This window comes from Anomalospiza imberbis, chromosome 2, assembly GCF_031753505.1.
Source record: "Anomalospiza imberbis isolate Cuckoo-Finch-1a 21T00152 chromosome 2, ASM3175350v1, whole genome shotgun sequence".
NCBI lineage: Eukaryota > Metazoa > Chordata > Aves > Passeriformes > Viduidae > Anomalospiza > Anomalospiza imberbis.
The window spans coordinates 70217160-70234776 of NC_089682.1; the positions used below are offsets into that span (position 1 = coordinate 70217160).

Consider the following 17617-nt stretch of genomic DNA (forward strand, 5'->3'; position numbering starts at 1 on the left):
TTAAATCAATTTTATTTTAGTTCATTGAGACAAGGGGGATATACTGCTCTTGTAAGAAAATTCTTAAGAGTGAAGGAGCAAAAAATGAGATTGTAAATTAATAATAAGGTGCAAAACTGGAAGCAAAAAATCCAGCCTCTCTTTTTAATGGGTTTAAATTGCTTTTTGTTTTAAACTCATTTCTCAGGCAAGGTGAACCGTTTCATGGCTTCTTTAAAAATAGAGCAGTCTATTGTTCAGGTATTTTTTAAATGCTTATAATTAAAATAATTATATCAGTAAATTTTATAGAAACAAAAAGGTGAGTAGCCAGTCTCCTTAGCTTTAATTCTGTTCTAGGCCAAGAAAGCTCTGAAGGCACTTTTGCTGTGTGAGTGATGTTGAAACTGAAAGTAGCATCATAAACCCTTCTTTCCCCACAAGGATCAGATGAACTACCACCTTCCCTTCCCAAATGACACTTTCACTCATGCACAATATGCCAGTGAAACCTCTATCTGGGATAAAACAATCATGTTAGGGAAATACTTATTGTGTTTTAAAACTTCTATAATTCAAAAATATGGACAAACCACCATTAAGGGATCAGACTGCATGATGCTCAAATCAGTTCATCCCAGAGCCTGTCTATTGCATTTACAGTAGAAGAAACAAGGTTGTTACAGTCCAAAATTTTTCATCTTCTCTTTTGTTTATATAAAACCAAGACACACTGCCTTTGCAAAGAGACTACTAGAAAAGTCATTAGCTGTCCTCTCTCAACCCTCAACCTCTATCAACAAAGAACAGTTGTCCTCTATTTGCTATAGCCCTGATTTAGGAACCCTTTTGTTTTCATGTATCTTTATTTTGACAAGTCAGAACTGACGGTATTGAGGTTATTTGCTTCCTAAGTCAATTGACCTGCAACTTCTCATAAAGATGCAGTGAAGCAGCTGTGGCACAGGCTGAGTAGAAACCTCTCTGAACACTGGCTTTGGAGCAGCCATTCTTCAGCTCCCAATTCTGAAACTGCCACACAGAAGAAAAATATACAAACTCTATTTGTCTATCAATATGTTCTCTGCAGGAAAAAAAAAAATCCAAAACAAACAACAACAAAAGTAAACCCAAAACTAGAGCTCTGAGTTATTCTTTGTCATTCACGATACAGAAACAAAAAAGAGTGATAAATGCAATATTAAAAAATTCCACAGGAGACCAGTGAAGGGAATGCTAATACTGTTTGTTTTTATGATGAATTCTCAGCATGTTGTTTCTTATGTCAAGGATTGAAGGTAGCACTGCAGTTGTTTATAAAGCTTCTAAGCTTTTGATTTGATGGATGTCAGAGTTTAGGAAGGCAACATGCTTTAATTCCATTAATGTGGAGCTTTAATTCAGCTCAGTGAAATGAAACCAGCTTTTCCTGATGCTGCCAACAGCTAAACTCCTAACTTAAATGAGTTTTTGCACTCCTGTGGGATTAATTAGAAGACCAGAGATTGCTTTTCTTGGCATTAATTTAATCTCAGCTACAAACAGTTTGATAATATCCAGCTCTGACAGTTACTGACCCGTATTAGAAGTGTCAAACTAACCAGACAGTCTCCCATCAGAGGCAAATAGGAAACTTCAGGGAATAGGACATTCAACCCTGCTACGTTCAGATCACCCTCAGGTAACAAAGCCAGACATGAGATGTAATGCTGTTTTCATGCACAGGCACATGCAGTAAGGACTATAGCAACATAACTCAATTTTTAAAATGGCATCTGTACATCTATTGTACAAATAGCATTGCTAGGCTAAATAGCTACTTACTGGAAAACAGAAAAGTAGGGATTAGGCTGTCACTCTGCCTACATATATATAGAATAAGGACCATACTGCATCTCTATTCATGTTCTCTGAGGCAATTTCACTTGCACAACTAAAGTTAAAAAGGTTGCTAACTTATTCCTCCCTCCCTGCCTGCCTCCCTTCCCTAAACAGTGTTCACAAATAAGTAGTTAGCCACATTCTGTGACTTGAAGTATTTGAGTTACTGCAGCCCTCAACTAGCGTCATTTAGCAACAAGGAAAAATGCAAGGTGGAGCTGTGACTCAGAGGAATGCTTCAGCTCCTGGAATAGAGCTAATTATCCACCTTTGTTAGCAGTGTGCCCAAATCAGGTACCTGATCTTCAAAGTGGTGAAACATCCACTGACTTCAAATCTATTTCCTTATGGCTGAGATAATTGCAGGAGATAATAATTATCTTTAAAATATAAAAATCTTACCTTTTTGAGAGGATTTGTTCTTTCAGTTTGAGATACAAGAGTATTTAAAACAGCAGAAGTGGTTTAGAATGATGTGGGGGGAACTGAAAGTAATTAGGAATGCTGTTTAAAGGAGTATAGTGGAGAGGACATATTTTTAAAACAGTTCCACAAGTAAAATTCTCATGTAGGGTAAATACAGACTTGAAGTATTGTGAAGAACTCAGCATTGAGTAAGTTAGAGATAGTGAGTGAAAACCATTAAAAAACCCTAATCCAATCCTAAGTGATTGAGTTCTTTGTTCGTATCTTCATATTTTATGCAAACTTTTGGGTCTTTAGAAATGGGGTGCCTAAATCTCCACAGAATTCCAAGACATTCTATTACTGTTAAAAAAAAAAAGTAAGCTTAAGTCTTCCTATCAGCCTCAGTTATAATATTACTGTTATTATTGCTATCATTATTATTTATGATACTGCAAAGATGATGAGGAATTATAAAGCTCATTCTGGGAGCTGAAATACTCCCTTAAGAAGTTGGTTTGAAAATTATACCAGCTGAGGACGGAGGTTTACATGACAAAATATTTACAAGTGAAAAACATAGAGGTGTGTAGAAAAAACAGGGATAATGGTAGAAGAACAAAAATCCAGCACTCTCAGTTACTTAAGCAGCAGTGGATGGAAATGATCCATGAACATAACACCTGATTTTGTCTCTAATTAGAGTTGTGGAAGAGGACATAATGCTATTGTCATGAATTTAAATAGGGTGTGTTTGTTTAGAACCTGCAGGAAACTTCCCGAGACATTCCACATGGCCTCCCAGTTACCTGCAGCTCACGGTACCTGGTACCAAGCCCAATACCGTGCTGGCTTTGCAGTTGCTCATGGAGAAGGCAGCTGTCACCCTCCTTCCTGCTCCTTGGCATGATGCTTATGCACTTCCACATCACTAATGATTTTTGCCATACACTCAAATGTTGTAGCTCATTTCCTATTACTACCACTCCTAATTCTCCCCAGCACTAGGGCTTTCAAAGCTGCAGACACAAGTTGCAATGAACTTGCCACAACCCCCATTCACTGTCACCCTGTACTGCTCAGGGGAAGCAGGTACAGAAATCAGGAGTGAAGCTGAATCCTGAAGGAAGAGAAAGGTTGGGGGAAGGTGTTTTAAGGTTTGGTTTTGTTTCTCACTACCCTACTATGATTTAATTGAATTACTTTCACTGATTTGAGCTTGCTTCGCCTGTGATGGTGATTGATCTCTCCCTAGAAAGCAAGAACACACACATACATATATTCTTTCACAGGGAGTACATAGCACAGTTTCCATCAGTAGCTGCTCTGCAGCAGCTGCAACACTCAGCACTCACCATAAACCCCACTTCTGATAGATTTCTAGAGCTCTGCGTTGCTTCCATAATGAAGCATGTTATTGCACTCAAAACTTATTAGGTCCCCAGGCAAGTAACAACTAAAGTATGTGCACCAAACTTTCTTTGCAGTTTAAGCAAATGTCAGAAGGCATTAGGAAGGACTTGAAAAATGGGTCCACATTTAAGGAAAATTCATATAGGCATAATATGGAGAATCATATAAGATTTGTGATCCAAAAATACCAAATATACCAAAAATACCATACATCAGACATATATGAAACAGTTGCACTGTGGGGGGAAGGTGGAAGAGGACAAAAGAAATTATTGGGTAAGTTTTCCAGTAAGAAAACTGCTTCTACTGTCTAAAGGAAATGCTCATCTATTCTATAGTCTGTGAATACATCATAAATTTTGAAATATTGTAAACCAGTAAATTATTCCTAACAATGCTAACAGGCAGCAAGTCTTGAGTCTCAGAAAGTGTTAAGACCAGAATTTCTAGATGACTTGTTTTATTATTTTCAATAGAACTGAAGGAAATCCATTTTTCAAAATAAAAATTTGTGGGAGATATGTACTCAATAAGAGCATAAGAGAACAAATAATTTAGTAGACACTTGAAAAATCTGGAAAACCTCACATTTTCAAGTGCTTTTTCCTCCACAGTCTGCAGAAGTTCATCTAAAGTTAGGAATTCCATTTAAATGACCATTGAGAGATCCCTTCAGGAATCAGCGACTCCTAATTCCAATCCAGGACCCAAAAAAAGGGAGCATAATGCTCTGTCAGAGCAATTTTGTCATTAACAAAAATGAACCTTTTTGCACTTAAGATGACACTTGAAAAAGATAAGATTTTTGTACTACATCTGTTTGTTTTTTAAAGGGTAGGGAAATCACAGATAAGCCTAATGACAGACTTAAAATAAGATCAACATATTAAACTAATTTGCAAAATTTCTATCCTCTCCAAAGAAAAACAAGCACATAAAATTCTTCTTATTCTGGAGTCGTTGCACTAAATTTTACTCATTTAAGATAAAATATCTGGAAACTAAAGAGATTTAAAACAGCAATGAAATACTGTCTGATGGGAAAACATACCATGACATTGTTAAACATTTCTATATGCTATGAGATTCTATATGATTTTATTTGAACAATAAAATAAAAAATACTACAGAAGTTTAATATTGTGTAAGACCAAGCTCATTTTCTCTGTGCTTAATAACCTTTATGTGTGCATTGCATTGAATTACAGAGGAGTACATTCAGCTCCCACAGAAGTGTCTCATTAAAACAAATAGGACTATCACAACAGAAAGAGTATTAATTTACAATTTAAAATGTATCAGAAAAGCACATTCCGTATTGCAGTTACTCCTGATACTGTGTTTACCGCACCTGTGTGATACTTTCTGATAATGTTATCCCTTCTATCTGGATATACATTATCTCTGTGCATGCTAGGAATATGGGTTGAATATGTCTTTTTTTTAACAGAGCAGAGGTGAGAATGTAATCCTACATAAGCAGCTATTTAGTCTCACTTCCTCTGTCATTCAAAGCAGCCCAGCATGCAAGTGTGCATGTGCAGCTATACCAAGCACAAACCCAACAATCCTAGAAAAATACACAAAGAGAAAAAAGCAAATGCAGAAATAACACAATGCACATAAACAACATTCCAACAGGATAAAGACAAACAGCAGGGAGTGGCAATTTGAAAATGCAGAAGTATACAGACTGTATTGTCAAAATGAAAGGTGAATAGTGAAGCGATTCAACAATTTAAGCTCTTCTGCTTCTAATCTAATCTATATGAAACATGATTTTTGAATATTTTTAATCAATGGAAGTTGGACTTAGCATTTCATGAGAAACATTGAATATCTTCTACTATTGGGTCTGACAATGAAGTACACACTAAAACTAGACATGAAAAAAAAATTAAAACTGTATTAATTTTTTTCATTCTGGGGTTACTCCCAGTGGAAGTGTGAGGCATAAGCACCGCCCAGAGAAGATGACTATCATATTATCTAACCGTATTAGCAATTCATTTTGCTGGGCTTTGATTATAGACCCTAGACTGCATTAGATGGAAGTTGATGTACTATTTATTTATATGTTCCATTATGTCAATCCTTATATTCATAAAATGACATATAAACTGCTATTTATTTAAAGATGATTATTAAATTCAATCTTTGAAGAGATATTTAGCTAATTAGGAGAGAATTGTGAAAGGAATTTATCAAGAATTTGACTCTACACCTGTGGTAGTCATTAAGGTGAATTGTTTAGTTACAAAATTAATAGATAAATAATTTGAGTAAAACATTAGAAAGCGGTTTTAAAAGGTTTCCAAATTTAGCAAGCATGTATACGTGACTGAGCTGATACACAGTCAATTTGTGATCCTTCTGGTGACTAATTTAACATCACTAAGATAAAATAGTGTAAGTCCTGAACAAAAGCCTAAGTTTCCTCTGCTAAACTTTACAAGTATTTCTTATGGGTTAGGGATCATTCCTTATAATTACAATCTTCTCATCAGTGAGCCAGCAAACCCAAGGCTCGGGTTATTTCAAGGTTACTTTAGTATAAAGACACTGCCATGTTTCTTCTACGTTCATGTTTCATTTGTTAAACAAAGAATTTCATCTAGAATTCTGTCTCTTTTTGCTGCTACCAACTAATTATTTCCCTCTGCAAGTACTATTGTACTTTGGTTCATACTGTGTACTTTGGTTCATACATGTTTTGGCCAGAACCACTTGCACTTGGGCCACTGAGATTTAAAATACTGCTGCTTAAGAGAAAACATCTGAATAACAGACAGGGATGCCTAAGGAAACATGAATCAATCAATACAAATGGTCACAGTTGGATTTATACCAACGCCTCATCTAACCTTAATTAGTGCTAAAACCAGAATTCCATTGTTTTTTAGCACTCAAAAGAGAAATAGCCACACGAGAAAGCTAATTTGGAACATGAGTATCTTGTGTCTATATTTATCCTGTGCACATGAACTGAGCTATCATTGCAGCATTTTGCTTCAGCTCTCCATGTATTATTTTTGAAGAGAAAGCAGTTCTGCTGAAAACTTATGAGTACCTAAAATCAATGAACACTTCACATATGAAATATGGATTACTTAGATGATAGAAAAAAATATGGAGGATAAGCCCATGCATTTGATGGTCATCCATATTTTCAAATCTTGGATTCACAATATTGGCACGAAATTCCATGGCAATAGGTTCCTGTGCTCAGAGCTCCTTTGATACACTACGTTATTCCAAGTTACCTCTCTTCCAACATACCAGGGAAGTCTACTATTATAGAAAATACCTGCTCAAATAATCATATTTTTTAACCACTGGAATTCTCCAAATACAGTTTGGTAAATACACCAAATTTACCAATCATTTACCAATGACTTGGTAAATCAAGAAAACCAATGAAGGTTCTGTTGCTCATTACCTCTGGATACAAAACCGAGAAATTTTGTACCCAAGTTAAGTGGAATAGTTTACATCCTGTTTGATTCTTCTGGGTCAAAGACAGGCCTGGATACATTCTACACCTTTAAGGCATCTAAATTAATTTAAATTTGTATCTTATTATTAAACTTTTGAAAACAATTGTAGCTTCTGAATCCTTTTATATACAAACCAGAGATTGCTACACATCAGTCCCAAACAAAAACTCTTCCCTATAAGTGAGGATGCAGAATGTGTAAATTAGTGCTGGAAAAAAGTAATTATTTAAATTTATGTATTTCAATGATGGCAACTCAAACCTGTTTCTTACAGTAAATGTTATGGTATGTACATATCCAATTGAGAATAGAGGTAAAACAGCATTTTAAAGAGAAAATGCAACGTAATTTTTCTCACATCAAACTTCATCTTATTCTCTACATAGAGACTGGTCTAAGCCTCAAGTGATGAAGTGCTAATATAATTTAAAATTAATTTATTACAACCTCTTTTAATTAATTTTGCTTTTCTTGTTAGAAATATAAAGGGTCTTTACAATACTACCAAATTCCTTGATATTGGTTAATCAGGCTATGAATCAACATTCCCAAGTCAAATGGTAGCTTTCACATTTTTCCACTGCTTGATTTTATAACTCAAATGAAGATCTGTCAGATTTCAAAAATGAGAATTAAACTGATTTACATTCATATATACACTACTAAAATTTCAAGTTGTACAAGGTACTCTTGATTTGTATTCTTTGTTTGTTGTTCCTTCTGGCAAGCAAGTCTGAAACTCCCTAGCCTCACAGAGGATTTCTGTTAGGACCTTAGTAAAGCTATTTACTCTCTCCCTTTGCCATCGCCTTGTCTCTAAGACAACAGATACATGACATGTCCAGATTCTCACAGTGATTGGAATATAATTAAGGTAGACAAGATTAAAGCTGTCTGCAAGCTGAAGAAATCTTATAATTTGCCAAGCTGCACCAATAGCGTATTTCTGTTAATTGAAACTAATTAAAATTATTTCTTTCATTTTAAAATGGTAATGCAAGAATAGTAGAACTGGAAAATTTAAACATGAAAGAAATTTAAGAAAACCAGTGTGAAAATATCACAGCATATTCTATTTTGAAGAGCTTATTTACTTCAGTTTTATAAAAATCCCCCTTCTTATAATATAGTGATTACTTAGAACCTCAATTTTATATTTCAGCACTGTGTTTTAAAGTTTATTATTACAGTCCATGCTGCTTGATTTAAGTCAACAGCAAATAGATTTACCATTCCAGTAATTTAGGAATTTATTTGCTATGTGATGCTATTTCTTTAAGAATGATACACAGCAGTACATTTAATTAGACAGAGGCTTTTTGAGAAATAGTTGTTGTGATGCTACAAAAAACAATGTCATGTGATGTGGCACTCAGCCTTGACATGAAAACTGCTTATAGTATTGTGTTGCCATGTTATTCTTGGTTTAACTCTAACAAAGTCATGTAATTCTCCTGTGCTTGCAGAGATATAATTTGGTTTTGGTATTGTAATGATCTTCCTTTCCAGACACCTGCTGCCTAATCCCACTTTTGTCAAAACACAAAACTCCACTCTTCCAATTAATTCAAATCACTATGTACAAGAAAAAAAAAAAAAAAAAAAAAAAAAAAAAGTAAGGAAAAAGAATCAGTTGAACATGGTTCCTGTATTGCTATCATTGTCAGAATGGTTTGAATCTTTGATATTTTGTTCCAAAGAACAATCTGAGTACGCTAGCTGAAAGGCCTATTCTTGTAATCCATGGCATACCAATGTGAATGCTAATTGCTGAGTGATGATTACAAGAAGTATCTGGGAAACCAGGCAAAATCCATTAGGGAAAATGCACTCAAATTTCCATCAGAAATAAAGTTCCTCTCTTTGCATATTTCCCTTTCTAAATCCTGTGGACATATCAACTAGGAGAAGTTTCATTTGAGCCTCAATGTTCTGCCTAGATTTCTGCCCCTATGATTTCAAAGACACTCATGAATTCATACCTTACTTCAGATGTCTTTGTAACACAAGAATTCTTATACACTTTGACTGAAGTATGATAATAAATGAAATGGTTGTAAAGATTTCATATGAAAAATGAACAACCTTCACTCATACTGCTGAATCTGAAATGTCAAAATTGAATTCTCTTCTGCATGGTGCAATGACAGCATTAGGTGAGTTTGCATCCTAAACAAACCTGTATGACTTCTACTTCCAACACAGCCTGTATGGCCATGCTCTTACCACAGATACTACACAAGTCCTCCTACCTGCAATTCTTAGTCACTGTACCTCAAATAGGCTCAGAGTTCTGATTATAATTTATACAGCCGTCAGCAGATCAGTAGCTGAACTGTCTACACATTGCTGATTGTGCCCAAGTCAGCAATTAACCAGTGTGGGCATTTATTGGCAGCAGGTTATTCTGCTTCATCAGCTAACCCGCCTGGGCTGGAACCAGCTCAGGACCTCGGTGCTGCACTGGGCTGCCCAGGCGCACTGTACTACCAGTGAGTAGTGGCAAGTGGTATTTGGCTTCCCTGCTGGGTACTCCACCCATGAGGGGTTCAGTGCAGCTCAGGTGCACATCCTAACGTGCTTTCTTCCTACACTATCATGGCTTCACTCTGCTATTTAGGAAAGCTTGACTGCAGATACAGTCATTGCTATTTAGAACTCAGGTGCTAGAGTTGTATTCCTTTCCCTTCTTCCCACTTCATAAGTGTAGTGACTCCAACATCATAAAAGCAAGAATTATAATGATCCTCAAAAGAGAAAGCAAACAACTCCAATTATCTATGAAACAATACATTTTCTGCATGGAGTATGGAAATACTCTGGAAAAAGACATTGTCTATTCATCTCCCTGGGGACTGTAAAATTTCTCTTCCTGTATTTCCTTAACAATATTGAAATTTTAATTTTGAAAGTCAAACTAAAAGTTCCTCTCCCCTTTGTCAGCTAAAAAATGTATTTTAATATCTTGTCACTTTCACTGACCTTGCTTTTACTGCAGTAACAGTAGTAGCTTTATGTGCTATAAGCATTATTTAAAAAATCAGATAAAGTAGTTGCTTCTGGTGCTGTTCTTTAAAAATGAAATAAAAACCTTTTAAAGAATTAATTCTTTTACAACCCAAAACATTAAAAAATTCTACATACAAATTTACAATGACAACTTGGCTAAATTTAGGTTCAACCCAGAAAGGTCAGTTGCATAACTAGACCTTTACAAAATTCAGGGATGTTTTGAGCTTGTGACTCTTTCTGCATACCTAATGCATATTGTTTTTTTCTTTTCTTACTTGGCAGAACAAAAAGAAAACCTCTTCCCAATGACTTCATATTGATACGGCAGCTTATAATCACTATGGCTTATGATGAACTCCAATGTCAATGTGTCCTACTATTGCAAATTGGCACCGAATATCTTTGCATGTGTGCATATGGTTTACCAAGGGCAGTTTCTTTCCTGGCCTTTTCAATGTTTCCTACCAAAACTCAAGCTCATGATTTTGCATTTCCCCTGTATTTGCGTGTAATAAATAAGCATCCATCTTTCTGCTCCCCCTTTCCTCTGTTCCCTGCCCCCTGCCCACCCCTTACTCTTCTCAAATTAATACTCTTAAGAAATTATGTTGAAGTACTGTAACTGTGTAACTCACACTGTCAAAAATTTTAACTCTGAATCTCCCCTCTTCTCTTTTTCAGCTTCAAAAATGAGGTTTCAGTATTTTCAAACCCCCAAGAATTTTAGTTCAGGCCCCAGTGTACTCCACAGGTAGTGTCTCTTTTGGACACATTGAAAATCAGTAAATTCAGAATAGCTTTCATTTGTTGTGTTGGTTTTTTAAAATTACATTTGGGCAAAGTTTTGGATGCAAGTATAGAGACAGTAGTGGTAGGTGAGTTCTACAACCTCAGAGCTGCACAGTAGGTGTCTGAACAGCCCCCAGTAATGAACCCATGTTCTTAAACATTTTTGTCGTCCTGCATAGCACGACTTCGTCATTTCCTACAGACACACACTTTCAGAATATTGAACTAAGATGAAAAAATTATGGTGCAAATTTGTCAAAGAAGCTATGGAGTTGGAAGAGAAACTGACTGAAAATAGGCACAATCCTAGTGTGCTGGCATAACATAAATTATCCTTTGAACTCTGAATGCATATTCTGAAGTGGAATCTACAACAGTAATTTTTAAAATTTGAAGTCATATTTAGATCTCACTTCAGGTTATATCATTAGAAGATAACAAAATAAAAAAGCAAAAACCAAATAATTTTCAAGTAATCACAAGACAATTTTGGTGGTCAAAAGCATAGAACCTCTAACCACCCAAACCCCACAGTGATAGCTTTAAAATATTCTCTGTGTAGGACTGAGTTACTGTTTCTCACACCAAACAGGAAAGTGAGAAAAGACTGAGATGAATGAACTGGAGTGAAATAGCTTTAATTAGGAAGTTAAATGGGGCTGGTAAAGGGCTCTAGCAAGCATATGCTTAGGCTTTTTTCTGTTTGAAAGGTGAAGAGAACAAACTGAGATTCAGAGCAAAATTGTTGAGGTTTGCAAAGCAAGTGCTTGCCAAATGATGGAATGTAAATGGAGATTCTTGCCTATAGCTCTTTGGCCTGTATTACACTGGCTAAAATTTCACTTTTAAAATGTAATTTAAGTACTTCCAAATCTGTGTCTCGATGGAAGTCATTTGGACTTTAACTCAAGAGATTATCTGAAAGCCCATCTTTTATTTTATGACATCAGTTCTCTAACAAATGTAGATTTATTTCCATCAAAATGGACTTAAATCAATAAGAAAAGAAGTTCAGCAATCCTCTCCATACCAAAATGAAAGTTTAACCTAAAATAAGGATGATATTTATTGAGATGGCATTTAAAAACAACTTGCTAACTGTAGCACATGTACATAAATGTGCTATATGGGTAAAAGGGAGTTTATATTTCCACAATTTCTTTTTTTCTTCTCTGCTGTTTTCTGCATTTTGATAAACTCCTTTGTAATATTTGTATTGTCAGAGTGAATCAGGGAGCAACTTACAACAACTCTCCAAAGTTATATTGAGACTTTCAGTCCAGCTAAAATTTAAACAAGCATCTTAAAATTTTGAGTGTTATGGTTTTCATTACTTGTATCACTCTGAAGTCTCTGCAGACAGTTCCAGTTATATAGTCAATATTTTCAAAGAGCAACAAATGCTTTTTTGAAACAGGAAATGTAAAGAGTACTGATCAATAACTCTTTCTTCAGTAATATGAGAAATAAACAATAGATTTCATCACATTTCTCTTAATGATGGTTGCATGGCCTTTTAAAAACAAAGAAATGGCAGAAAATGTGACCTCTGTGATTCAACCTTTGGTTACTAAAATCAATTTTCCCTTTATAATGGGAAATAATTATTTTCCTTATAGACACATAGAGGTACTTGTATGTTGTGACAGTGGGGAAAAAATAGAAAACAAAATTGTAGAAATTTTAGCCTAGACTCAGGATATGGATCCCATCACATCTAGAGTTTTCTTAAATTTAGTATTTTTATGTTTCTGGCTATTCCATTAATTAGTATTTCATACTTTTTGGACTGAAGATGTAATGTGAAATCACCAACTACAAGAGAGGAGGATCCAATATAAACAACTCATTCAATTTTGCAACGCCTCCCACAACATTGTCCTCCAATAGGCTTGCAGAATCATTGGCTTAGCACAGACTGAGAGACTGCTTCCTCCTGATTTCTGCACCACAAACATGGTTATAGACATATCCTGGAGTAAAGTCAGACTTTATTAGACTTGACAAAATGAACAGAACTGGACATATTTGAAAATATCTACATATAGAGCTTATTTCAACAACAAAAATGGTGGCAAGTAAATACAACACAATCTGGGTGCCTGAGGCAGCACTGCATTATTCCACTGGGATAACTGTAGTGCAAAATAAGACTAGTGCAGGGCTGAGGGAAAGATCATTATTACTGTAATAATTATCTCACATTTCCCTGACAAACCACTGCTGTAATGAGAGGTCTCACCTGCTTTCCACAATGCCTTCTTTCACTCTGTTTAATACTAATGATCACTCTTTTTCTGCAGTGCAGAAAATCTTGCATATCTCCACCTGCTGGAAATATCTTTTAACCCCAAGGGCTGCTGGGGGTGTCTGTAGACCCTTGCCACCCATTTCACAATTGGACAAAACTGAAAAAGTTTTCATTTTGCAAGGTTGTACAACCTTTCAGTGGCACAGGTAAATTTCTCACTTTCCAGCCCTTTGGTCTGACCAGAAAGCTTTCCTGCTCTTTTCTCTGCATTTACAACCCTGGAAACTATTCTTTTCCTAACAGACACAGCACAGGGAGCCACAGCATAGCTTTATTTACCCGGCCTCCTCAGTAATATTTAATTTCTAAGCTCAAAGAACTATCTCATGGGGTAAAAAAAAGTAATTTCTTCTCCAGGTTAAATTTATTCTTGTTTTTTCTGATGAGCCAAGACTCTAGCAATTACTGTGACAGATGGAGTGATGACTTTTATGGTGTGGAAATTGTCCACAGGAATGAAACTGAAGTCTCCAAACCTATTTCTCACAGTGGCCTTTAGACAGTTGTCAGGTAATAATTGTCACTGTAGACAAAGTTTGAATTAGTGAATGGATCCAGTAGCTTGTTACTGCAACACTTCTTAGCTGAGTGACACTTTCTGATAGATTTTTGTAATTTATTCTGAAGATACTTGAACCAGAAAGGTAACCAATATATTGGTTTAAATTTCTCCCAACACTCAGAAGTATTTGAACATTGTGTTTGGAGTTTTAGTACTCTTTTTGGAAGGACCATTTTAAGGTGATTTTCAGAGAGCAGAATGAGATGTATAAGGGTGCTTACATACATTGAAAACAGTAACATATCTCACAGAAATGACTATTTCAAACAAGAAAGTTGTGTGAACTTCGTTAGGAACTGGCTGGGTTTCCATGGGATATTTTCATGCCTTGTATTCAGGCTGAAAGCGCTGTAGCCAGCACTAGTGGTGAATGGCAGCCTCTGAGGCAGACATCAGGCACAACTTCAGTTCAGAGGGTCACAGTCCACCACAAGCTCCCCATGTCCAGTGACTGAATGAGCCTGATACTTGTCTAGTTTCCTGGTTCCAGTCTTCACCATTAATCCAGAAAAACCACATAGAGACTAACTTTTGATACTTTGGGAAGATTTTCTGTGACTTAGAGACTGAGACTCAGAACTTGCTGACAGGCATGGAAAGGAAGGAGACATCTTTCCTTTGTTCACAGATGTCTCTTTGTAGCTCTGCTTGTAATCAAAACAGCAGGAAAATTTTAATACTAGTGATTTAAAGATGTTTTCTTACTGAGAACTATCTTTTTTCTTCTGTAAAGACATAGTAAAGAGAATACTGCTATTTAACTGAACTGAATTAATATTTCTGTCCATTTTATGAGCTAAGAATATACAGTTTAATTTTCATGAGTGCAGACTGTGAACAAAAGGAGATCTGTAGCACAAGAATGCACATTATCTCTGAAAATCAAACCATATTAAAAAAATACGAAACATTTCCCAAATGACAGAGCAGAACAAATACCTTAAATTTTTTATTTTTAAGATTTTATTCTAGTCTGCTTAACAATAGTAGTTATTAGTCTTAATATAACTGAGAAGATTATTTTACTGACACAGCAAGGCAAATAGAATTAAGTGACTTGCTCAACCTAAGAAAATTAGTCAGCAGCACAACTGCAAATAAAGCCCAGCAGCTCTAACCTGAAGCACTGCATCTAAACCTGAAAGACTTCTGAAACTTTATGTAATTAAACACTTGAACTGTAGAGGTTTTATGTCTTCACAGGTTAAGATTCTCCTGTAAGCATGTCTCTGAGTTTTTGAAAGTTGCATCTTCCTACCAATTTTAATTAATAGCCTCCCAAATAGAAGACTCCTCATGAAAAAAATGAAAGCACTTAAGTGAGTTTATAGGAATGCTTGTGCTTATTAGGGTCAGAGATTCACTCACGAAAATAGCATGAGAGCTGAGACTGAAAGGCAGCATCCTTTTTCTTTCATTAACCCTAACAGTTACACGACTGGATCGTTTACTTGAAGAGAACACTTCAGTCAGGTTTCAACAGAAATTATAGGAAATTTTTCCCGTTAAGACTTTCTAATTTGTTAATTGAAAGTGATAAAGAAAATCCACAATTAACTTCTGTCATTTCCAAAAGATACTTAAATAATTTAAAGGCCTCAGGAGGCTGATTCACAAGTAGGGACAATCTACGTTGAACACTGCATTTAAGTTGCAGACAGTTCATCAACACTGTTTATGCTAATTGTGTTTTCCCTTATAACTATAAAATATTGCAGATCTGAAAGTGTTTTCAGAAGCAGCACAACCCTGTCAAGCATAAGGTGCATGTAGTTGTATTCATCTAAGCTGCCTCCTGCCACCCACTGTGAGGTATGCTCCTGCCAGTGAGTCAAGGTCTCCAGGTTTATTTTTAAAGAGGTCTACAAGTTAAAGGAGTTCTTGAATTGCTAAAGATGTTCAGGGAGTGAAGGCTATAGCACTTACATAGCTGATTCTCATTGAAATTACTGGGAGCTACTTCACTAAGAATTATTTTAACCAGGTATCTTATATTTTCAAAAGATGGGGGGGGGGTTTGTGACTTTAAGGTTAGCTAGTTTTCATTGACATTGAATAAGCTGAACCTTGTTATTGCCTATTTTATGTTCAAAAATCCACAGAAAGAATTGTGTACTGATTCTTCTCCATTGTCTTTAAGCAATGCTTTTTAATAGCAGTACTTCATTATATATAAGCTTGCTGTCTGTGGCTGGATTGTGTAAAATGCAGATCAGTCCATAAGCTGATCTGAAGGTGTTAAAATAAGAAGCACAAATCTGCTCTGATTCTTATTTTAAATATTTGCATACATTTGTATGCAATGTATGTAAATATTTACATACATTTGACCTAAACAGACTATTTTACCATTTTGCAATTAGTATTTGAAATTTCTACCAAAAATACTGCCAGGCAAACAAGCAAACAACCAGGCAAACAAAGAGAACTAAACAGTTAAAGTTATTTTTTAGAAGTTATTTTTAAATTCAAGAAAGGTGGTTGTGTTTATGTGGGCCAAATTGAAGACTCAATTTCATAATATCATTGCTATTTTACTAGTTGTTTGATAGGCTCCATTCTCAGGTTGCCAGGCATTTCAAAACCACAAAATATGGTGAGATGTGTTTTGGGAGATATAATTCCCTTATTAAACACATGGGATTCAATGGAGGACGATGAGTACTCCTGTACAGTGTGAATTTCAATGAAGATGACAAGAGCCTCCCTGGAAGGCAGCCACACACAAGTGCAGTTTTATGCATCACTCTGACAATAAGCTTGCTCCCAGCAGGTTACTGGGAAGGAAAAGGCTGTGCAGATATTAATAATGAGAGAGTGACTACCAGAGAGACTCACTAGTCACACCTTTTGAGTGCAGCTACCTTAACTTCCTCCCAGGCTCTGTGAACAGCTATCAGCACCTCCTCAGTGGCCTTCATGGCCTGTGGAGGGATCCCTAAAACTCTGAGGAGGGACCACAGGCAGCAGTGCTTTGGGCAGACATACACCAGGCTGGCTGCAGAGACAGCAGTGTGGTGACCCTTCTGTGCCACACACTGGAAGCAGCATCACACTCCAAGATTTTGGACATTGCAGTCTCCTGACCCATATGCCTGCATCCCTTTCAGCACACTTTTACTCCTGTGGTTCTTAAGAGTTCCAGAGTGCTCGGTTACCCTTGAATACCAATGCAGAGGCACACTGTTTTCTTCAAGATTCTGCCTTAGAGCCTTGTGCCAATGTTATCTTCTCTCCCTAATCCCCATCGCAAAGAAAATAGAGGTGGTTCTATTCTAAAAAATGCTCTCATTAATCTCATTCATCAACGATCTTGAAATGAAACCCAACCATTAGTTCCTTCCCTACATATACTCCGGGAAAAAAAAAAAAAAGGCAAATACAAAGCCAACAATTTCAGGGCAGCCCTTTACCAAAACGTATACTGGCAACTAGAGGGTCAGAAAGATTTTGGTGAAAACAACGAAGTAAATTCTAGGAAAAAACAAAGCATTTTTCAAGTGTGTCTTTGTAGAGGGGAATGCAATGAAATTCTCGGTGCAAAGCCTGGGAACACTTTGTGCTACACAGGGTTGAAATAAAGTCTCATGTTTGTAGAAAGAGAGTTCACATCACATCCATGAGCTGTGATTTCCTTTCACTGACAATAATCTTCTATTTGTAGACATAATAGTCAATAATGACAGGGGCCAGAACATGAATATTCCACATCCATCCCCACATGCTGCTCTGAAAGGAAAACTCACTACTCCAAAATTCTCTCTCTAC

The 17617-nt window shown here is 36.1% G+C and overlaps 1 protein-coding gene and 1 long non-coding RNA gene across 33 annotated transcripts in view; one reads left to right on the forward strand and one right to left on the reverse strand.

The window, feature by feature from the left end:
* DLG2 (discs large MAGUK scaffold protein 2) overlaps nt 1-17617 on the reverse strand; it is a 984419-nt gene that overhangs the window by 225759 nt on the left and 741043 nt on the right. The gene's annotated exons all lie outside the window — the stretch shown is intronic.
* On the forward strand, nt 1233-10714 carry LOC137469154 (uncharacterized). The gene is made up of 3 exons (XR_010996371.1): nt 1233-1660; nt 3268-3357; nt 10470-10714. It is a non-coding gene; the product is annotated as an uncharacterized lncRNA (long non-coding RNA).